The 13,048-nt window shown below is 35.9% G+C and overlaps 1 protein-coding gene across 5 annotated transcripts in view; it reads right to left on the bottom strand.

Annotated features, from left to right (window-relative positions):
- The window catches only part of LOC121318216 (SH3 and multiple ankyrin repeat domains protein 3-like), a 281,025-nt gene extending 272,262 nt beyond the window's left edge, over positions 1–8,763 (bottom strand). For all 5 annotated transcript variants that reach the window (XR_005950583.1, XM_041254654.1, XM_041254657.1 and 2 more), the window contains exon 1: positions 8,621–8,763. The gene's annotated coding sequence lies outside the window, so the exon portion shown is untranslated. The remainder of the gene's footprint in view (positions 1–8,620) is intronic.
- Between the last annotated feature and the right edge of the window lie 4,285 nt (positions 8,764–13,048).

The following is a 13,048-nucleotide window of genomic DNA, read 5'->3' as shown; positions in this document are numbered from 1 at the left end:
AAGACAGGCAACTTGTGTCACCTTTGATAGATTTAACACATGCTCTTGCAAAGGAAGAATTTCCAATTGAAAAATTACAGCAGCCAAGGATGTAAAAAAACATACAGGGGTATGTATAACATTGTTATTATTTATTATTATTTATATATATATATATATATATATATATATATATATATATATATATATATATATATATATATATATATATATATATATATAGTACTTATTAAAACAAGTATAGTCTGATTGTAATGTAACTCAAATGGTGTTAAAATGTAAATAATTCAGCTCAGTGTTGAGATCAGCTCAGCTAATACAACTCAAGTAAATGCTGTTAATACCAGGAAAGGAAATATGCTCAGCTGACATTGTATACAGCTAAAATAACACTGTTACAAAATGTGTAAATAGCTGTGTCACTATAAATGAGTGCAGTGAACAAATTAAACCAAATTGCAAGTGACTTATTTGATGTTTATCATATACAAGCCATTGTTCATTACAGTTTATCTACATACTGTACTTTGTGTTGTTGTGACTGGTACACATGAAAACTGATATTTTTATCTATGCTCTATACTGTTTTTAAAAAATTTATTTTTAGATGAAACATACACCGGTAATTTTATACTGACCTGTCTACCCAATTGGATTTGAAATATCTCTTGTATGGGGCATGTTTTCCTGGTATAAGCCGAGTCCCTTGATTACTCAGGAAGGCTGAAGAAATGACAAGTTTACTTAAGCATGATGGCGATGGCTACTGTCAGGACGATAATGCACCCATCCACCATGCCAGATTTGTGGCCAAATTGTTTGAGGAGCATGACAGAGATAGCAAGCATTTTCCTTTGCCAGCACATTCCCTGGATCTCAATCCAATTAAGCATATTTGAGAATTTGATCTACATATTTGTCATCATAATCCTCTGTCCATCTCTGCACCAGTTCCTTTAAATATTGAAGACTGAATGGATTAACATCCCTAATAATACCATCAAGCATGTTGTGTAGTCTATGCCACAGCATGTCAAGGCACATAGTAGCCCAACATAGTATTAGGTTCAGGTCCTAAAAAAGTGTCCAGGCAGTGTAATCTGACAGTATCAAAAGCATAAAACAAATATAGAATCCTTCACTGCACCCAAATTGTATCTGTCCTGTTCTCTTCCTCTTCATTAAAGACATGCAGTGCTATCAAAATAGCAAGCTATAATGATGCAGTTCACTGTCTGAATCATCCAAAAGTCTTACATAACTCTAAACTACTGAACTAAACTAATCAGAAGTGTGTACACATTTAACCTTGATACCCTTTGTACTATAATACCTCCCTTTAAACTAAGCTTTCATTACATTCCAATTATTTTAATATGACCCGTCATTTCAAGAGACAACAGCCAGATACATCCGAGACTTAAAGATACCATTCACATGGCCAGCAAACACCACTGATGAGTAGAAGGCAGCAATCAGCATGAAATGGTAGCCTCTGCCTTATTAATAAAGACTGACCCTACACATTAGTCGGTTTCAGCTCCGAGGCCTGACACACTGAAAGGGAGAATTAGAATCTGATGCACCAGAGGGTGCTATGTGTTGTTAAAGGAGACACGTACATATATGTTTTGCTTCACTATAGGGACACTACATTTCCATTATAGGCAGGTAACACTATACAGTGCTACAAGGAAAAATGCAATAAAATCATAAACCACCCATATACGTACATCTCGATTCAAGAAGCAATTAAACAATAAATATGTACTGCGTACGCTCCGAGCACCTTACATAATATATAGAGTCTCACCGTTTTTTTTTTAAGAAAAAAAAAACAACTGTCAGTTTCACTTACCTTATGCAAACATTGCATTTAATACAAAATAAAAAGGATTGCAGGGCCTTGCTGTAACCATGGAAATGTTGCTATCTGTATGCATTTCTGTAGAATACAAAAAGAATGATACATTTAAGTGACTAACACTGGCACTCACTGCAACCTGAGGGGGAGAATGTTAGTTTGAGGAGTTGCTATGGAAACCATACTGTAGAACCACGAGGGAAGAATGGAATTTATTTTAAAAAAAGGGAACCTAGCACCTACGGAGCTGCCAGGGAAACTCCCACGCCATCAAATCTTTGCCAAGTGGTTTAAAAGCCAATCCCCAACAACAAAGCAAGCCTCCACGCAATCTGCAAAGCATGGCACTGCCTCTGACAGTAGGAGACTGTGGGAGCAGGTCCAAACTGACCATGTAGAAAAGTGGTCAGTACGATTGCCATTGGATCTGCTCTGCCATGACAGGAAGTGCATTACATTTAATGACAACTGAAATTGATCAATCACTTCAGTTATTTTAGAGGTTGTTCAATATAAATACACATCTAAATCTGATTGGCTAAAAACTGTGTCTTAAGCTTTAACAGGCATAATAATATCTAGGGAATTACCGAGTCTATTCAATTGATTTTAACAGTGGCGGATCTAAATACCACCACTCATTAAATCATTAAATAGCAAGTAGCTTCAAAAGTAATTTACATTTTTTTTTTTTTTTTTACATTTCCCTGTCTATTTATATACCAGTCTTCAATCTTTATGGGAATTTAGCAAACAGTTATCACATTTCTGTATTGCATTATTTAAACAATGGGACTGCAGAAAATGCAAGGAAGTCTGTGCTATCAGAACTATGCAGGAAACACCTTGCTGAAGCCAGGATGTGTTTCCCTTAATTACAAAAAACAGACCTGGGGCCATTGCATCTCTCAGGAACCTATGGTTCATTGGAGAGGGAACACCTCCCAGCTCTCTGAGATAAGAACAGTGTTTATTTAAGACTACAAACAGTGTGTTACAATGGAGCTGCAACATTACCCTGCTGGAAAACGTAATTATTATTTAATCATTTTTAGCCAAAGCTACTTGCAGAGCATTAATCAAAATATATAAATTATACAAATTACAATGCAAAACAAATATAGATAAATATATATATAGGAGATATATTGTATATATTTACAAATAAAGATTTAATAAGTGGGTTTTGAGAAAACATTGAAAAGCAGTAAAAGACTGAACAGTCCTGAGGATAACCGGTAGCTGGTTCCACCACAGGAGGACTAGGGGAGGAAGGAGAGTGAAGAGAAGGCATAACAAGTCGGCCAGTAGAAAATGAGAGGAGAGGGCGAGAGGGAATATAAGCAGACAGACTCCAGTATTACTCTGCTTAATTAAAAAAATTATCAGTTCAATTAAGGGTCTAGTTAAGTAATTGAGAGCTTGGTTGGAAAGAAAACCAGCAGCCACAGAGGGTCCCCAGGACCAAGTTTGAGAAGCCCTGATATAATGCAAATCTAAACTGAAAGTGTTACATGGATAGAATCAGTGTTCACTGGGGTATACATACAGTACGTTTTGAGGATTGCCAAAAGGACTGTGAGACTAGGCCGCAGGTTGATTCAATCAATAGTTTTCACAGTCCTCAAATTGCATGTAATATACACGCCATTGTTATTTATTGCTAGTTAATCATTTGAACTTCAGCTACACAAAAATACCTGTCAAAAAACACACACACACCGAGGCACTGATTTATTTATTGGGCAGGTAATATGTCAGTTGACGCTGAGGACAACAACAGGTCATGTATGATCAAGTAGTGCAGGAGTCTTTAATCCTGGTCCTGGAGGGCTGGTGTCCCACCTGGTTTTTGTTCCAACTATACTCTAAATTACATAATTGGACCAATTAAGTGCTTACTAGAGGCTTATAGTTTTTGTACAGAGTGTGTGCTGGCTACGTACGACAGGGCCGGGAGGTTAGACTTTCCTTCCTGCCTAATTAAATTGGAATGTGCAGCATGTGGCCAGGTGTTAATTGATTATCAATTAACGCTAGCCACATGCCTTTAAAAAGAGGCTAAAATGCCAGTTTCTTGGTTCTTCTTTTGTTTGTTCCTGTAATTGTGTATTGTATATCTGGGTTCTGTGTGCGTTTACGGTACACACTCATTTAGAGGATTTTAATCCCACCACAGTATATTGGCCAGTTGATTTATGACCCATCATGTGTGATTAAAAGTCAGAAATAAGTTTATAAAAATGCAGTGATGCAATACAGACTACACAGGTAACGTAATAAGGTTCTTGTAAACTTTTCAGGGTGTTCTGCAACACTTTAATATGTTGTGTGTAGGGTGTCTCATTATAACAAAAATCACTTTGCAGAGTTTGAGCAGCCAGACTGCATGAGAGGGCATCTGTTATAATATTAAGAGAACTCCTACACAAAATATTTAACTGATAAAATGATCTCTTCCACCTGAAACCACAGAGCAGCATTCACACAGGAACCTGGCACTATATGTAACTGGTCAATTCAATGAAATTACTACAGTCAACTGTAACGGCATATTCCTTCTCAGTGTAATACAGTCCAGTAGAGGTCAAGTATTACTGAAAGGCAGTTACCATAGTTATATACAATTTAAGCTCTGATAACACTTTGATCTACACCAGCTACAGAAGAGTAGTAAGGAAGCTATGCTTTCAGTCCCACTAGAGGCTGTCAGTGAGATGGATCATCTCATTAATTTTAACACTTAAACTGCCAGCTATTCAAGACATGTCTTTTGCCAATTAAAAAAGAAAAATCATATTGACAGACATCTAAAAGATAGAGCAAGAAAATGCATAAAGGCAAAAAATGACAGGGCTTCTCAATATGCTGCCACCATCCTGATAGTTTTCAAAGTGGAATTGAGGAGGTAAATATGAATGCAGAAAATGCAGCTATTAAATATACATGAACTATTCCACTGATAATGGTCATGTACAACACTTATAATTCATTGGCGCATTCTGAAATAACACTATGATATTAACCCTGCTGTATAATACTGTGCATGTCTTCATGAAGGATGGATAACAGTCAGGAAATCTTGAGGACATTAAAAACCTAAAGCAGAATTTATGCAAAGCCAATAACTTTTAACCTGCTTCAGCTTTGAGAAAATGGAATGTATTCCAATTATTTGCAATTTAAATATAACAACAAGCATTACCCATAGATACAGCAGCGAAAAAGATACAGCAGCAAAAGAGATACAGTACTGAATTCCATTTAAATAATGTTTGGAAAAGCTTTATAGCCCTTTCTAAATGCACACTGAGACATTCTGAAATCATAACTTATTTTATTTGATCTATCTTCCCACCTATCTACAATAATATATGATACTGTTGGCTAAAAAAAACTCTACCAAGGGGGTTTAAAATAGGAATTGCCCTCCTGCTTCTTAGCAATAAGGGATACAAAAGGTTCAAACGCTGCTGACATGCATACTTTATATCATAATACAAATCAAATAAATCACTGTCTACACGTAATAAGGAGTACATTGTAGTCATTAAAGACCTAAACCATTATTCAAGTCACTCTTCTGTCATGCACAGAATCTAGATTCTTGGTATTTTGTCAGTGTCCCTTGAAAACACCACACAATCTGTATGCTTGCATAGCAAAACAGGTCCAGGGCCTTGCCACATAGAAAAGCAAGCTCTTCCCAAGGCTACCCTTTACAGACCTCTATTCAGCCCATCAACAACTGAGGACTACTTCTTAAATGAGCTCTTTACCAGCAGTTCTTTTGGTTGCTATGACTACATGGCTCTGCAGGGACCACAAAATAAGAAACATCCAATGTCTTGCCTAACTTGCCTATTCAGACAGAACTGCTCTAATGCATCTTTAACGCATCTTTAGGTCGATCCTTATATATGAATGCTTATAACAGACTGCACAATAAAAAATGTAAAAGTCTGAACCAGTCTGTGTTGTCTTCACGTGTTAAATAAAATATTGTTCAGTAAAGTTGGGGCGGGGGGGGGGTATAGCTTGTACCGGAAATCACAAAATAAACCCAATATCACGATTTTTACAATATTCTTAAGAAATTTAAATAATTTCATAATTATTTGTATTTCATACCAAAAAAATTACATTAACAAAACTGTACAGTTCTGCTGTGTGCCTGCGTGTACTATTCACCATGCAAACAGTGCTATGCAGTGATTATGTTATGTCACTATATGCAATCTAAGCGGGAAATTAAAATACTACACATTGTAAACAAGAAAATAGATGTCTCTAAAAAGGCGATGGAGGAAAGCGCTTGTACTGTATGTCCAGCAATGTTACTATAGAAACTTGTCTGTTGACAGGCATTTAGATTCACTGAAGAGAGCAGCATAGATCATGATTGAAACTCGCCTGTTGACAGGCATTTAGATACACTGAAAAGAGAAGGGCGGAAATCCAGAGCAGTACTACGACTGCTTTACTTGCAAAGAAACAAAAAACAGTGACTTCCATATTCCAGAAGTCCACTTATTAAATTTTTTACCTGACCTGTTTGTGCAAAATATTCCTTTTGAAAAATTGGACAACCAAAAGTTACGTACGTTCTTCAGACAGAGTGTAGCAAATGGTGGAGCGATTCCTTCATCAGCCCAGCTGAGACATGAATACTTATCTAAATTTGCCAAGTATCACAAGCAGCAAATTATGGAATTGGTAAAACAGTCTGGTTGCTTGTCAGTTGTCACACTGACGAGTGGACAGATGCACAAGATCAGTATGGGTTACACATTTTATGTGTTTTGAAAGACCTAACTGTCCTTGCAGATACACTTTACCTACAGGCTGTTAATTACAACACTGTTTCACAAGCTATTGTAAAGCAATTGAGTAACTTTGATGTTAATTTTGAAGTCAGTGCATTTATCTGTATATTTGCTGTTTAAAAAAAAATAATAATAATCTGTACACTTAATTTATTTTATATTTTCGTGCACATTCCATGAAATACGATACTTCACCCGTGACAATGGCGTGAATTTTAAAGAAAATTTGTGCGATTTTCACAGGGTCTTAGTTATAGTATGTAGAGAAATTGCAGTACTGGTATTACAGATCTGGCATTCCTTAAATTCATAAAGTTGACTCTTTTAAAGGTTGGTAGAAAACATTATTCTTCACAGTATATTTCCCCCCAGGAAATGTTATTTTGGATAATCCAATTTACCACAGATGTTTAATAAACCCCAGAGTCCAGTATGCAAGCACATTCCATGTTACTGCTTTACTCTCACTGATAATAATAATAATAATAATAATAATAATAATAATGTAGCCAGACCAAAAACACAGCTGACCACTTCTGTTCTTTTTTTTTCTTCGTCCCACCCCCTTTTGTGACACGACGCTGCACAAAACTACTGCCGCCGATATGTTTACTCAGGCTACAATTTTCTGAGTTATTGAGTTAATAGTTGGTTAGATGAAGAGGTACAGTGTTCGTTGATTTTCCATTGCTATTGATGGCCAGTAAAGTTAACCATTTCACTGCCACATTCTGTTGGGTGAATGTTGGCTTTCACAGATTTCCTTTCATTTCATGATTTGAGCAAAATGCCACCTGGTTAGAATAGTGGCCATATCAATGGTTATACCCATTCCCTTTACCAGCCCATGTGCCTGAATGTGTATGCTTATTTAAAAATAAACTTGTTTTTCAAAATTTGGTGAAATTTGGCGACAACCTTTGCTCCATTTGTGACTTAGCTTCCACAAATCACAAAATGTCTTGTTTTGCAACCCACTATACCAACACATGCTAATCTATATAATATCACTTAGATATATATATATAAATATATTATATATATATATAGATATAGTATATATATATATAAATATTAGAAGTTTAATGGTCCGTTATATACAACACTATTGATAACTGTTTAAGCAACTACTGGGTGATAAAGGAAATTTCTGATACCCCATATTTCCTCAAAATTGTTTTTTTTCAAAAAAAGTCTGTTAACTACAATTATGTATATCCATATTCATTGACTATGTTTTATCAGTCCCGGTGTGCTGTTATAACAATATTAGATACCGTTTACTTTGGCTATAGATATATATATATATATATATATATATATATATATATATATATATATATATATATATATATATATATACACACTTTCCTATTACAGAAGTAACTGAATCTTGACTTGAACCACTCCTTCATCAGTCATATGTGTCACAAATGCTTCAGATTTGTAGGCTGGGTAAAGTGGTTCCTGCTTTGGCAAACTGAGGGTATTTACAAACTAGATATTAGCAAGAGTAAAGTTTACCAGGAGTTTCTGAGGCAGAGGGGAGAATGTGACCTGCTGGACATCTTAGGAGGACTACCACTGCCTTACAACAATGTTTTACTCTCTCTGTGATTCTGTACCTTTACTAAAACTTCCTTCCAAAATCGCTCCCAGAAAGACAAAAGACATTCTTGCCAAAATAAGAAGTTTCACCTGAAGAGCTGGTCCCTTTTTTATTAAATGACGCTTCTATTAAACCAACTGTAAAATAACATGATATACTCAATTCTTCTAGACAAAGTTTTATCTGACCGAGTCCAAACTTACAATATAACAGTTAAAACAACAAATCTCTCAGAAATCTGAAATCACCTGTGACAGGCAGAAAAAGGTTTTTGAAAGCATGACTTATACAATAAAATGCATAGATTTTTCACTAACTTACCAGTTTTCCAGGAAACACATCCCCAGCTCTGATGGTTCCTGTGGTATTCACTGATTTGTTCTCTTATGTGTTGCTCAGTCTCTAAACTTCTCTTGAGAAGGTCCAGGAAACTGTGAATCCTGCCTGGAACAGCCACACATCAGCAGCATATTAATAACTAGGGATCTGGAGAAGAGAGGAAACTACCAGAGGAAATACACTCACACAGCCTTAAACAATCCTCCAATAACAACCCTGAACACATTTTGCTGGTCTTTTACGGGCTGGGATGAAAAGGTTAATGTCTGTGTGCTTATTCCATGACTGATACACGCTCAGTTATTTGTAACCAAACCGTTTGGGAGGTGCCAGGAAACTGAAAGTTATGAATAAAGTAATGTTGTGCTTCTATCTGGTAGGTAAGAAAAAATTTGTTGTTGATTTTTAGAAAAACAGGGCTGTGTTTATCTCACAAAATCAGATGCTTTATTTCTTGTGGGCATTTCATATTTTACTGAATTTCTAATATTATCAATCAACCATTGCATTGTTTGTCAAACAAAAACAAATGCCTTATTAGAGTAAAACACACTGAATCGCTGAGAATCTAAAACTACTAGTTTCTTTCAGTATTTCTACTGTTCCTGTTTTTAATGTACAAGAAGATGGTGGTTTAAAATCCAGCATACTGACAAAGTTATTGTATTTGAGTTGAAGTATACCTTATGGTAAACTGAAACTGCATTTAAATTGAGACCAACAATACTAAAAGGTGAAGCTGTGTGAGACAAGCCAAACCAAGCAGTTCACACGCTACTCTGCTAATGCGTCTAAAGCATGATGTGGAGGAGCCCCTAAGATAAGGATAAAGCCAACAGGGGTAAAGTCCGCTGCCTATTCAATTCAGGATGCTATTTTCTGCTTTTTCGTGCCAAATATGTCGTGTGATTGTTTTGTGTTTTGTGCAACACACCACTAGACTGGGCATACACTCCCAAATGCATTTCATCAGCTACACAGCTTAAAAAAAGAACTTCCATTCCTCCCATTGTGAATACTTCCCTTTTCATTCACATAGTACAAGTGTGAGGCTTGTTGTCTTTTCCTTTTCCACCAAATCATAATAAAACCAATTAAACAGACATCAGCGACAAGAGCTTAAATCCTCCATTTGAATTTCGTACAGGAACTGCTACAACAACAGCTGAAAGACTATGTACTCATTTTAAATAACCAGATGGAGTGTTGCTCTATTTCAGACATTTGAATTCACGTTTGACAACATTTCTCATAAATTAGACTTGTTTACCTTGCAGCCATGCCAGCTGTTTGTAGAAAACTGATACAAAAATACATTAAATACTGTGATATGAAACTCAAATTAACATGGTCTAAACCATTCTCCAGTATACCTCAAGAAGTAAAAGGTGTTCATTTCGTACTTTGTAAATCACAAGTAAAAACAGAGCTTTAGGATACAACTAGTTATAGATATAGATATCTCATAGTTCCATCCAAAGTCATAATTTAATAATATGCATGACGTTAAATGCAAGTGATATTTTGGGAATATGGAGTAGTATACTGTATCAACTCCATTGTGAAGAGGGAATGGAATTGTGACAGCTGATTTTTGTGTGAAGTTAGTCTCCTTAATTGCTTACAACACCAGAATTTTGTTATGTAAAAAAAAAAAAAAAAAACTTCACAGTACAACTATCCAAAGGCATGGTCTGATGAATCAAACCATTCTTGTCTGAAAGTCTTGGGCCACCCTATCTACAGTCAGTCTCATTCCTTTTAAAAGAGTATCAAAGGTTATTTGGTAAATTTCATAAAGTACATTGCTTCATAATTCCTGAACTCCAGATCCAGTACTTTAATGTAGAGAACAGAAGCTTGTAATCTCAGGAAGCACATCTGAATTTCTTCTTCAAGATGTCAAACTAATTCCATGGAGCCTTTCTAAATACTGGAGGCTACTTTTTCTGGACTTTGTCATACTTCCTCTCTGAGCGAGGCACTGGATTGAGCTAAAAGCCTCAGGATGTTTATCAGGAAATGTGGCTTCTGCAGTTCGCAGATTGTTAATAAGTTGTCCTGCTGCTTTTAACCTTATTAACCCCGCCATCATTTGAAAACAGTTCTCTTTTAAAAAGAGCAAGCACTTCAGGATTACATAACTAAAAAATGTTTAAATGACACTGACAGAAGTATAATGAATCTTGGTTGTAATACACCTTCTTCCAGGCTGATCGACTTCCCGATCCTGGAAACTAACTGTTTGCCAGCCTGTCAAAACGACTCTATTTTCGCTGCTTTGAGCCCTCACATGTCGGGAGGGAGATTTACAACCAAGATTCATTATATTTCTGTCAGTGTCATTTAAACATTTTTTAGTTATGTAATCCTGAAGTGCTTGCTCTTTTTGAAAGAGAACTGTATTCAAATGATGGCGGGGTTAATAAGGTTAAAAGCAGCAGGACAACTTATTAACAATCTGCGAACTGCAGAAGCCACATTTCCAGATAAACATCCTGAGGCTTTTAGCTCAATCAAGTGCCTTGCTCAGAGAGGAAGTACGACAAAGTCCAGAAAAAGTTTTTTGTAAAACGTATTGACCTGGAAGGAAAACGACATAGCAGCTGCAGATTGTAAAGAAAGCTGCACTCGTTTACCAACGTGTCATGCGTGACGGCATAAAAGAGGCCGGAGAATCACAATCTACTCCTTCATTTGGTTTTGTGTTAGAGACTGGAAGGACCGTGAGAGACCCAGAGAAACCTGTGTTTAAAGTATATTTGTGAGTGTTTTGTTTGTTTGTGTCTGTTAGTAATGGTCTGTGTTTGTAAACCACCAGACGGCTAAAACGTATCTGCAGCTGTCGCCTTGGGTCAGCACAAAACCGGATCAACACAGTCACTATAAATAAATTATCACCCACCACGAGCACTACTGCATGCATCCAGACTGGTAACCGTGGCAAACATTATTCTGGAGCAGATAACATGTGTTTATTAATTGGTCTGCAATCCCTGTTTCTGTTCTTCATGTTTTACACATTGATTTGTAAAGCCAGAGTTTATTATTTGGTCGCCAGACCTGGATTTACAAATAAAATGTCATTTTCCCAAACTAGATTACAATTGTTTATCTGTGATTATTCCTGCACTGCATCACCTCTGCACCTGTTCACAATCAGCAGCCACTTCGCTGAAGTAAATGGTCGTTGATAAACATTTACAGTGCAGACTATTTTGCGTTTATTTGTAACTTTGTCGAATAGAAAGCGAATACAAGTGTTTTTAGTAACTAGTAAGATGAAATAGCTGTGGTGACTAATTATGAATTCTCCATAGCTTGAACTACATTACCCAGAAGATGAGAATATTCTGGTAATGTAGGCCTGTATGAATGAATGTCGTGTTAATTACTGTATACTGAAAGCTGTTTTTGTATTTATAGCTGTTGACTGTGGCAGGGATGTGTGTGTGTGTGTGTGTTATTATGTGTTACTTTTTGCTCACATAATGAACAGCACTAGGAATTGAATGAATATATACATTAATAATATAGTTTATTCTCATTGTAACAAACGTCAGATTAAATTTAGTAGTCACATATTGCAAATTCCTTCTTATAATATGAATTCACTTAACAGGGATTTCTGTTAGTGCACATTATTTTGGAGCAATACCAGGGAAGAAAAATATGAATAAAACTAAATGCCCTCATTCAAACTTTTGCATGTAAAGGATATTAACTTGCAACCACATTAACATCCCTGTACTGTATTTTAGTACTGTTTGGGGACTACAGATCCTTTGATGCATTTTGAATTAGTAGTACTCACAAAAAAAGTGTGCTATCTTTGCAGACAAAAGTGGAGGTGTTGCACCACCGTACAAGAAAAAGAAAGATGTTGCTGCAGATTTCAACATTCTCACAAACACTTTGTCAACCATCATAAAAAAAAAACCTGATACAATAATAAAGGATTATAAACAGTAAGCCTTGAATGCAAGTCTTCAATGTTTCTAATTTGCTCAATATCCTGATGTTGAGGACACCTTGCTTTTGTGTTTTAAAAAAATGTCTGTGATCAGAATGGGACATGCAGAGTCAAGTGCAGTTCATTGACAATGCATACTTTTAAAAAATTCACTTACAGGCTCATTTTCAATACAGTGCATAGTACCTTTAAATGTATAATACTTTTCCTTGTACTGTAATTGAAATTTGATTTCAGGGTTACTGTAACGTCGATAAAAACTGACAGGATGCATTTGGCTTTAGATTCCTGATAATACAAATAATTAAGACACATTTTTTGCTTGCCCCTTGAACTTCCTATTAATGAGAATTGACTATATAAGTGTTATTTAATCAAAAAACATACAATTAATGTCCAATAGGAGGTAAGTATGTCGATTTAAAAGCCTTTAACGA

The sequence above is a fragment of the Polyodon spathula genome, chromosome 7 (assembly GCF_017654505.1).
Source record: "Polyodon spathula isolate WHYD16114869_AA chromosome 7, ASM1765450v1, whole genome shotgun sequence".
NCBI classification, from domain to species: Eukaryota; Metazoa; Chordata; class Actinopteri; order Acipenseriformes; family Polyodontidae; genus Polyodon; species Polyodon spathula.
This window is presented reverse-complemented; position numbering and strand designations above follow the sequence as displayed.